The sequence below is a fragment of the Melanerpes formicivorus genome, unplaced genomic scaffold (assembly GCF_026170545.1).
Source record: "Melanerpes formicivorus ecotype bairdi unplaced genomic scaffold, bMelFor1.0.p_v2 SCAF_45, whole genome shotgun sequence".
NCBI lineage: Eukaryota > Metazoa > Chordata > Aves > Piciformes > Picidae > Melanerpes > Melanerpes formicivorus.
This window is the reverse complement of record NW_027142397.1, coordinates 4949295-4960611: the sequence shown is the minus strand read 5'-3', so window position 1 is coordinate 4960611 and position 11317 is coordinate 4949295.

The window sequence follows — 11317 nt, the reverse complement described above, 5'->3', positions numbered from 1 at the left end:
GCAGGAGGGGGCTGGGAGCAGCATGTGGGAGGGGGGCACTCATGAGGCAGGCAGTGCTGGGCTGGGGCTGCTCAGCCTCTCACCCCTGGCACCTCTGAGTCAGGGCTTTGCTGTCTTGAGAGGAGGCTGCTGTGAAATGCTCCTTGGAGTTTGTCTCTGGAGATTACAGGGGGGCTACTGCAAAAACCCAGCTTCCTTTTACATGCTGTGCACGCATAGCCACTAATGCTGTCCTCCAGTCCTTCTTCCAGCTCCAGAGCTGGCAGGATGCCTGGCAGATTTCCACAGGATGCTGATTTAAGGAATTAGTCTGTAGAAGCATAGAGGAGAGAGACAGAAGGGACCTTGAGGCCATCTGGAGAGTCCGCTTCCCCAGACAGCATTCCCTCTTCCCAGTCACTCCAGACACATTTGTCAGACTTGCACTCAGCTCCCGTTTCTGGAGGGAATTCCACCTGGCTGCTGCTGATCTTCTTCCTGCTTTCCAGCCTTAAAATAAAATGCTTTTTGGAACAGGAATTTTTTCAGAGGCTTAAGGGTGACACTGTCTGGGCACACCCATCTCTTCCCATTTTCAACAAGGCTGTGATCTACCCTTTCTGCTGTTGCCGCCCTGGAGATGGCTGCAGGGTGAGTCCCAGGGGAGAGGACTCTGGACAGTGCAGGTCAAGGTGGGGGACAGAGATGCCACGGGGAGGAGATTCTCCTGCTGCCAAAGCCTAAGTGCTGGAGCAATGAGCAGCCTGTGCTTGCAGAGAGGAGAGCTCCGGAGGTCAAGGGGTTTCCACTGCGGAATTGTTAAATTAACTATTCATTTAATTATATTTTGATTAAATTAGATCCTCTCTCTTTTCTTTTTTTTTTTTTTTCCCCTTTTTTTTCTTTCCTTTTTTTTTTTTTTTTTTTTTTTTTTTAATTTCACCAGCAAATGATTCTTTGCATAATTAATGCTGCCTGGTTCTGCTAATTCACTTACTGCTGCTGAGGGGACAGAGGTTTCGGCTGCAGTCTGAGCTGTGTGAGGGTTTCCAGGAGCCAGCATCGTGCAGGAGCTGCCCTGCAAGAAAGCCAGGCCTTGGGCTAATGTGCCTTGCACCTGGGGCTGCCAGGGGAGCACCCTTGTCCCCAGGGCCTGGGGGTGTCTAGGAATGTCTCTGGAACAGGAATCCAGTGATCAGCCCCCTCCTTGCAATGAAGCTGTTAATTTTCATTCAGAAGCCCACTCTCCCCTGGGTCTGTGATGATGCTCTCCATTAACTGCGCCCACAAGTAGCTGGAAAGTGGGCTGGCTGCAGCTCTGTCAAGTGCAGGAGCTTCATTACCCTGTGATGCAAACTCATTAGCCACAGCTTGCTTTGATGAGATTTCTGGGGAAGCAGGAACTCCCCAGCCTGAAGGAGTGGGCAGCTCCACGTGGCTGCTCAATGTGGCTGCCCACAGTGTGTGATGTGGCAGCCAGCAGCCACACCTGGGGCAATGGGACAGCACAGGAGCAGCAGTGCCAGGCCTGCCAGCTGCATCCCTGGGTGCTGGGGGTCTGTGAGGGAAGCCAGGGCATGGCACAACTTGACCTTACTTCTTCCTGGGGACCAGCCCCAGAGCATCTCCTGCTGCCCAAGGACGTGTAGGAGCTTGTGGGGCTGTCCTTACTGTGGGCTGAGCTGATGAACTCTCTCCTGGTGAGAAACAAATTTAGTTAGCCTCAAATTAGTCAGGAGAATGGGATACTCTTCTTTGAAGCGATGTCATTCAAACCATTGCACCTGAAATTATCCCCACTAGAAGTGCAGCTGGAGGTGGTTAATTAATTCACTGTGCTCCCATATTAATACTGCAGCTGCTCTGCTCCAGCATTATTTGATGTGCTGTGTCCAGCAGCAGCTCTGGCCAGAGACCCCCGGGGGCAGCAGCTTGGTTCCTCCTTGGCTTCTGTGGAGCTGACCATCAAAAGGTAATTTTCAGGTTTTTCTCCTTGGTTTGTAGTCGTCTCCTTTAAATACCCTTCAGACTCTGACAGGCTTCCCAAGGCATGGAGAGAGCAATTCCCTGCCTCCCGGTGTCTGAAGGCAAAAGAAGTGCTGAGTCCCTAGGGATTTGGGTCTTTAATCATGAAAGATCATTTTTTAACTCCACAGCATGAGCAGGACAATTGGCTTGGTTGTTCTGAGCGTGGCTGGCCAAAATCCTGCATCTGTTAAAGAGGTCCCTTCCCTTCTCTGCTAGGGTAGGGGGCACAGGACACCTTGCTGCAGCTGCTGGGGAGGTAAGTGGTGGGGCATGGATGGGGGGTGGGGTTGAGGGGGTGGCAGGAACTGTGGTGGTGGGGATCGTGGTGGAGCAGGGATCATGCTGGAGCAGGGATCATGCTGGAGCAGGGACTACTGGTGCCTGGCCCCAGGAGCCTGAAGGGCTGTCAGGAGTAGCTGCTGGTGGGGTCTGCAGTGTCTGGCTGAGGAAGGCTGAGTTTGGTTGGAGGCTGCAATCATCAGCAAAGCTAAACTCAGCATCCAGCATCTTCCCAAGAGGGGACACCACCAGCAAGGTGGTGCAGGCTGGTCCTGGGCAGCTGCCTGCTCCTGCCTGCAGCTCCAGGGCCCTGCTGGCAGCGCTGGGTGGCTCAGCTGCGAGGAGCCTTCGGTGCAGACCACGTCTGGCTCCACTTGTGCCTTCCGTGGTTAACGCTGGTGCGAATCACCTCTCAGAAATGATTCCAATTAGGCTGGCACATCTCTTTGTAATCTGGATCCCTGTTGTGCTGTCAGCCTCAATTCAAATTTAATTTGCAGGAGGTGTATATCGGGCAGCTTTTTTTTTTTTCACTTAGCACAAAACTGAGAGGAAGATAACATTGATGGGGGAAAAAACATAATGCAAGTTCATACTCTTCTTACCTTAAGGAAGGGGAAAGAGATGCCAGAAAACTTAGCCAAATTTACATTTTAATGGGAAATGTTACGACTGCCTGCTCCGAGAGACACAAATTGCTTTCTGGATGGGACCCTGACTTTATACCAAAGTGCAGAGAATTAAATGTAGCAGCCCCTGATGAGATGAGAGGGGTGCCTGGAAGCACAGTCACTGCCACCAGTGCTGCAGTCCCCAGCCCCCCTTCACACCTGGGGCACAGGCGAGAGGGCCTAGAGGGGTGGGTGGATGGACTGAACTCCTGGCTCCAGGGCCTGGGGGAGGTGTGCAGGGACTTGGAGGGCTGTTTGCAGAGGAAATCTTGGTGTTCAAAGCCCTGCCCGTGCTGATGTCCTCTGCCCTGCTATGTGAGTGGTGGCAGAACAAGGGCTGGCTAAGAGCAGTTTGTCCTTGCTCCTTGGCATCGAGTAGAGATTCCAGGAGCACTCATGGCACTGGCACAAGTGCCACTTCAGCCTTGCCTGGTGGCAGCTGCAGCAGAAGCCCTGACAAGAGATTGTGTCAGAGGCAGTCTCTCCCTTTGGGGTCTCTGCCCTCGTGTTCAGATGTCCCCAACCTGGCAGCTCAAGCCTACAAAGCAGCCCTGGCAGCCTGGTGGCTCAGACCTTCATGCAGGGACAAAAGCTGTGCCCAGGAGAAGCTGCTGTTAATTTCTTAGCGTCTTAAAGCTCTTTGAAGATGAAAACAAGGCGTAGTGCTGCACAGTCCTTATCTCACTGGCAGTGCCTCTCACCTGCTGCCCTTCCTGGCACATTCACCAGCACAGCAAAAACCAATCCCTGCTGGGATGCAGTCTGGGGAGCTGCAGGGCTGAAGCTAGGAACGTGTCTCATGTCTCCAGCAGAGCTGCTGAGCCCATCACAGAGCAGCCCCTGGCAGGCAGCTGATGTGCTGTTGTCCATCTCTTCCATTTGCAACAAAAGCATGTGTGATTTTTTTTTTCAGTGTCTCTGGGCCCTCTGAGTCTCCCACTGCTGCTGGGATGTCCCAGCTGTCCCCAGACTGGTCCCTGCACCCCTCTTTGTGTGCATCATTGCTCTGTCCTGGTGATAATGACCCAGCCTACACCAGGGAGGCATCTGGGGGTTTGCCAGCCTCTGAGCTTGTTTCTAAGGCAATTTCCTTGTGCTCAGGGGTAGCTCTTTTCATGCACATTTGGGATTATTTTCTATTGGCAGAGTGATAGGCAAGGGGTTATACTGGCATCAGGAACTCTTGTTAGCAGCAGCCAGGGTGTCTGAAGAGTTGAGCTGACCATCAATAATTCAAGCAGCTCAGCTCACCAACTATTTATTTACTTCCAAAACTTGCTGGTAATTATTTTTCCTCCTTCTAAAGTGAGAGGTTGCAACTGCCAATATAGACTGGCAGTGTCTTGCTGTGAGAAGTTCTTGCTTGTGCTCTTCAGTCCCCTCTGGCTGTGATGGGCTCTCCCAGCCCTGGAAGAGGCAGAACCAGGGAGGACAAAGACCCTGGGGCAAAGGGTCATAGGGACAGGAGAAGACAAGCTGGGGGCTTGCACAGAGGCAGCTCCTGAGCATTGGGAGCATCTGTGTGGAATGGCATCCATCAGAGGGTCTGTGGCTGTGGGCTGCTCTTGCCGCCTCCTTCCTACCAGGCAGGCAAACAGCCAGTGAGGAGGAGGCTCCCCTGGCTCCAAGACCCTCTCAGTGTTCCTGAAACCTTAGGGCACCCAGTGTCACAGCTGGGATGGGGGTGCTCCAGCAGGAACCAGAGCTCTGGGATAGAGGGTGGCCCAAGCACATGGAGAGGCACAGGGGGAAGAGGCTGTGTCTATAGCCCATGCCAGGCCAGCTTTACAGGGCCTGGTGCCACTGCAAGGGTGCTGAAAGGTGCCATGTTCCTCCAGAGGGAAGCTGGCTGCAGCCATGTCCTTTGCTTTCTCTGCTGGGCAGGGCAGGAGGCTGATGGAGCTGAGCTCACCCTGCATGGGGACTGCCTGCAGCTCCTGGAGATTGTCCTCTCTCCAAATGGTGCTTTTCCAGCTGTCAGAGCAGTTGTGCACAGGGGACAGGATGTAAATGCACAGTGCTGTATGGCAGAGGCATCACTCAAACAAGGAGACAGGGTGCTTTTGGGGATGCTTCCAGCCCAATAAAACAAGCAAAAACATCACTGTGAGAGGCTCAACCAGAGCAAGATGCTCTGGCACCCACGAGGCTGTGAAGCAGTGTCACTGTCTCTAATCCAAAGCAGTGATAAATCATAGGTGACCTTCAGTAATTTATTACTGCCTCGTGCAAAACGCTGCTGCTTCTCTGAGCCAGTTCCTGGGCATCTGCCTGCGATCGCAGTAATTCCAATCTTTAGCATCATAATGGGTTTGTCATGGGCTGGCTAATGACAAAAGGCTGGGGACAGGGGACGGAAGGCACCGAGCTGCTGGAAGCAGAGCAGTGCAGCAGCAGCAGCTACCGGCAGCCTGTGATGGTGTGGGAAGTGCCAGCCCAGGCTGCAGGGCAGGGCAGGGCAGGACGGCTCAGAGGCACCAGTGGCACCAGGGGCAGGGAGGGGTTGTTTGTAGCATGTTGAGGCTGGCAGGAGTGGGCAGGCCCTGGCCTGGGCACGCTCTGGCCGTGGCAGCAGCACTAATGCTGTTAGCGGGGAGCGGGGGAGCGGTGCCCGCGCCGCGGCTTTGGCAGCCTGGCAGATGTTCTGCTAATGACACGGAACGGCTCGGGCCGAGCGCGACGGGCTCGGATTTCACAGCAACGTGCTCGGCTCCTGCCCGAGTGCAGAGCCGGGGATGGAGGCAGCAGGGCAGGAGCTGCAGAGCTCTTTGGTAGCAGACAAGGGCTGTTGGGGTAAAGCGCTGGGCCGGAGCCTTGTGCTGAGGCTGTGGTGGTGAGGCAGGTGCTTGGTCCTTCAGAAACCTCAATGGGCACTTATTTGGGTCTAACATACAGGTTTTGGTACTTCATCTTGGACAGCCTAGTCTTGCACCGTTCCCCTGCAGAAGGGATGTGGGCATCTGCTCCGTGCTGACACCAGTGAGGTCTTGGGACCTCCTGGCGTGCTGGCGTCCTCGAGTCCCTGCCTCAGCTTCAAACCATTCCCCCTTCTCCTGTCTCTAGACACCCTCAGGAAAAGTCCCTCTGCAGCCTTCTTGGAAGATCCCTTCAGCTATTGGAAGGCAGCTTCAAGGTGCCCCTGGAGCCTTTTCTTCTCCAGGCTGAACACCCCCAGCTCCCTCAGCCTGTCTTCATAGAAGAAGTGCTCCAGCCCTTGGATCATCTTTGTGGTCTCCTCTGGACTCCCTCCACCATCTCTGTGTCCTTATGCTGGGGACACCAGAACTGGAGGCAGGATTGGAGGTGGGATCAGTTTAGTTAGTCATGAGGTGTTGGGTGACAGGTTGGACTTGATGATCTCTGAGGTCTTTTCCAACCTGATTGATGCTATGCTATGCTATGGCACAGGACAGCAGCTGGTGCTGCTCAAGCAGATGTGGTGGCTCACAGGTTTGCCCTGGTGCCACACCAGCCCTGCAGGGCCTTTCTTCTGAATCTCACCCTGCTTGCCCTGCCTCCTTGTCAGTGGCCAGGAAGCCTCTGAGGATACCCTTCAATGCTCTGACCCCAGCCAGCCTCTAGATATGGGGCTCTGGGTTTAACCATCGTGCTCTGCGTCCATGAGTGTGATTTCCTCCCCCCAAAAAAAGGGAAAGGGAGAGAAGAGACTTTCTGAAAGCAAAAACTTCCCCTGTGATAGTTCAATTGTGAGGCAAAATTTACATTTTGATTTTGGAAATCAATTGCAATTCACAAATAATTCTCCTGTGCTGCTCCAGGTCATCCATCAGCTTTGGGGCTCTGCTCGATAGGAGCCATTATTGGCTTTGGTTTGTTTGTTTGTTCAATATTAGTGGTTGGTTCTGCTGCTCTCCAGCTTTGGGTTATAATGACAAATTACAGAATGGCAGGCTTGTTTTTTTTTCTTCCTTTCTCCCAAATAGTCCTAGAAAATGCAGATGGATGACATCATTACGGTGCCAGTGAGCCAGGACACAGCAGCAGCAGCAGCTGTGAACATCTGGGTTGAAATGGTGCTGAGGAGGATGTGTCCCTGTGCAGATGAGCACGAGGCAAGCCTGGCTTCAGCAGGTTGGGCCTCTGGAGAGGCAGCTTGGGCACCCTTGTTGCCCCTGTGCCTGTTGGTCCTCCCCCAGGCTGGTTACCCTCGTGCCTGACACCAGGCCAAGGCAGCAGGGCTTGCCTGGCATTGCTTCACTCCTCCAGTCTGGCCCCGTCCCTTGCCCACATCCTGGATGTGCCATGGGGATCCCATCACCAGGTGCCAGAGGAGCATGTGCTGGACAGCAGTGGCTGTGCCATGCTGAGTGCCCTTGGATGGCCGTTTCAGGGAGCTGTGCAGAGCCTACAATCCATGGGGGCACAGGAGGGTCCCAGCTGGGAGGAGAGCTGAGCCCAGTGCTGAAGCTGTGCCAGACCCACTGGGCACTGGAGGTGTGGAGCTGTTTGCCAGTGTCAGGCCTGTGCTATTAGGGGCAAATGATCCACAGGACAGGTTTTTAATACCGAAGGGAAGAACTTGATTAGTGATTATCGGTGCAGAACACAGGGGGAGTCTCTGCAAAGGGCGAGGATGGGCACTCTCACCAGAGCTTCCTGTCACTTTTGTCATCTAATTACAAGACTGTTCAGTGCCAAGACTCAGGCAGAGAGAGGAAAAAACCCTCGGTGTAATTGTGCTGGTCATATTTTGTAGCCACTAATTACTTGCTTCACAATTAATGTTTCTCTGGCTGGGAAGCTGTCACGGCCTTGGCTGGTGACATCAAGCTCGATGCTTCTCACTGCACAGCTCCCAGACCTTGTCAAGTGTGGGGCTGCATGGGGAAGGGGTCCAGCGCCCCACTTAGGCCCTGGGTAGCCTCAGCACCACTGCAGCTGAGCAGAACAGTCCCTTGCATGTCACCCATCTGTTGCCACAGGGCAGATGGGTGGTGGTAGCGAGGATTGTGCTCTTGTCCTTGGTGTGGGGAATGGGCCAGTTCCTGATCCAGATATCTCACCTCATTCTCTGCAGCTCCTGGGTCGTGTTCACTGCAGAGGATAGATCAGGGATGGCTCTGCCAGCTGGGAAAGGAGAGGCCAGTGCCAAGAGTGGGTGCAGGGAAGAGAGGAGAGGAGAAAGAAAAGAGGAGAGGCACACTGAGGTTATTTATTGTTTACTGTTTGCTTCTAACAAGCATAATTTTCAGCTTATTAATTGTGGCAGGACGTGAGCTGGGTGAAGATTGATTTGGACCCCACCATCAAAGTGGCCAAACAGTTAAGTACTTATTTTACGCTCTCTAAACAGACATGGTAATTTTTTCTCTTCACACCCTGTTTTACACCAGCTTAATTCCAACAGTAAATTGAAATCAAATGAGAAGCTGCTTTCCAGCCCAGAGCCCTTCCTGGCACACATGCATGAGAGCAACAGCCCCTGTCAGGGAGGCACGTCCTGCAGCACCAGGTAGCACAGACAGACAATCAGAGCCAGCAGACAGATGGACACAGGAGGGCTGTGCTGGTAGGTGTTCATTTGTCATGTGTGTGTGCAGTACGTGGTGGAGCTCCTACCATTACCATGGTGCTATTACAGAATGAGACTATCTCCAGTCTTGGAAGGGATCAAGTCATGTTTTGGTCTCTGTTTGCCTCCTGCAGCCAATGTCTCAGTGTCTCTTGGCTCTCAGCTTTCTGCTCCAGCCTGGCTGCTCTCAGCAGCAGATCTGTGTCAGCTCGGTGTCCTGAATTCTGTGGAAGCTCAGATGGCCAGAGCTCGCCCCATCACGGTGTCTGTGCCCCCACAGACCCTCATGGGTGGTGACAATAGGTGTCTGGAGGTGAAATCAAGAGAAGCAGAGGGGCAGGGAGAAGCACCACCTGAGAACAACAAGGTTTGGACAAGGGGAAGCATCTTTCACTGTCCCAGTTGGCTGCAGCATGGAGATGAGGAGGGTAGGAGCTGGCAGACAGAAGCTGTTTGAACTCAGACCCACCTGCAGCTCCCTGCTCTATGGGGACCTCCAGCTTCACAGCAGAGGAAGGTGATGGGGGCTGGGAGTCCCCAGAGTGCAGGTGAGGGACGCACTAGTGTCTGTGGCTGGGACAAGGTGCTGGGCCTGAGGCTGATTGCTCCACCTGAGCTCAGAGTGCTCATAAATCAGAATCTTGATGTGAACTTTAGCAGCATCCATAAATTCTTCATTTATCATTATTAAAGATATGTCAACATTCAAAAATTGATTTATAGCTGGTAATTTAGATCATGGATTGTCTCTGATACAGTAAACTATTCATATCCAAAGCCTATCATGCAGTTTTCTACTTATTAGGAATTAATGACTCATAAACCAGGGCCAGAACAGGCTGTTAGTGTGGATGGAGGGAAAGATGTGTCTGTTGGGGTTTCCCTGCTGAACAATATGGAGAAACCCCTGATCAGCAGCTCACAGGGTGCCTACAGCCTTTTCTAGACCCTGGGATCTTCTCAGTGATAGGAGAAGGGGCAATAGCTGCAAGCTGAAGCAGTGGAGGCTCTGCATGAACATAAGGAAAAGCTTTTCACTGTGAGGGTAACAGAGCCCTGGAGCAGGCTGCTCAAGGAGGTTGTGGAGTCTCCTTCTCTGGAGAGATTCAAAACCTGCTTGGATGCATTCCTGAGTGACCTGCCCTAGGTGATCCTGCTCTGGCAGGGGGGTTGGACTGGATGATATTTTGAGGTTCCTTGCAGCCCCTGAGTCTGTGATTGTGGTGGGTCTTGGCCTTGCTCGGCTGGCTGGGGCTGGGCTAGGTGCCACCTGTGAGGCAGAGCCCTGCCAGCCAGCCAGGCTGCAGCGCCAGGTGGTCTCCTCTTAAATTTTGCAATACATATGTTAAATCTCCAGTTCTTCTCTGCTCTGGCAGAGCTTTGAAGTCCTTTATCTCCAGGAAAGACCATCTGCTATTTTAATGCCATGGAAACGGCGTTCGGCAGATAAAAACTTTAGTTTATCATTTCAATCCAGCACCAAATGCCATAAAGTCAATAATTTATTGTGCTGTTTACAAGGTATTTCTCTAAGTCTTGGGTCTGTCTGTTGTTTGTTTCTAATGTTGTAGTGATTTTTGCATTTGTGCAAGTGCCACAGCATTGACATTATGCAGTGAGACAGATTGTCCTGCCTTCAACAGCGTCTCGTAGCAAACTGCAGCAGTTGCCAAATTGATGTGCTGTGTTGACATACCTTCATAAATAACAGATTAAGTCCCAAAATAAAACTCTTCTAACATCTAAATTAAATGGAATCAAAACTTAAAATCATCAGGTAAATACATTTGCAGGTGCCAGGGCTGTTTTGGTGTCGAGGGCTGGTGGGGCTCAGCAGCAGGAGGTGCAACCGCTTCCTGAGCTGGGCTCCATCTGTGGCTATCAGGGAGTGTGTGGGGGCATGGAGCTCAGGGAGGAGTTCAGGTGAGCTTTGCTGGCAGAACTCATTAAGTGGAGATCATGTTTTCCTCCAAACTGCATTCCTTGCCAGGATAGCTGGGAGGGGTGATGGATCTGCTGCTCCCTTCCTGCTGACTGCTCTCTGGCTCACCCCCTCTGCCCTGGTCTCTGCTGGATTGGGGCTCCCATGGGTGGGATGCCACGGAGCCATCTCCTCTTCCCTGGGAGCACAACGTGGAAGCCCTGCCTGTTTCTGGAAACACAGTTGAGCAAAGCTCTTGGCTGGTTGTGAGGAAGTGGCTGTTGCTCATGTTTCTGTGTGGTGCATGCTGGTGGCTGTAGCTCTTGACAGGAGTGCCCCTTCATAGTCCCTTCCTGGTGCTGGTGTCCATGTGCACTTGCTGTGTGGACAGGGCCATGGCAGACCTTGGTCTACCCAGGGCAGGGAGGACAGGGCTCTGCCGCACTGGTGGCCTCACATGTCCTGCTCGGCTTTGGAAGGGGACCTGCTGCTGCAAGTGGGTTTGCACCAAATCTTTTACTGGTTTGTTGGTTTCTTTTGGCTTTGTAGAAGACATTTTTGCACCCCAGTGCCTGACTAATCAAACCTCTGCTTGCCCACCGTGGCAAAGTGGTGTATTTTGGTCCCAACATTACAGAGAGATACTGGCGTGATAGAACGTGCAACGTTATCTCTAATAAGCAATTATATTTCATTAGAGGAATTAATTAAAATCTTACACTTAAACCAAGTAGCTAATTACAGACCTTTTAGCTTAATAAAGATAGAGTGAGGAAAGGGATAATATATATGGTAATTATTGAGTGAAGTAGAATGTAATGTGCATCCGGGGCGTGCCGAGGACATTCGCAGTCAATACTTAATTACTTTACTGCTCTCTGAAGTCTACCTGGCATCTGCTTCCTC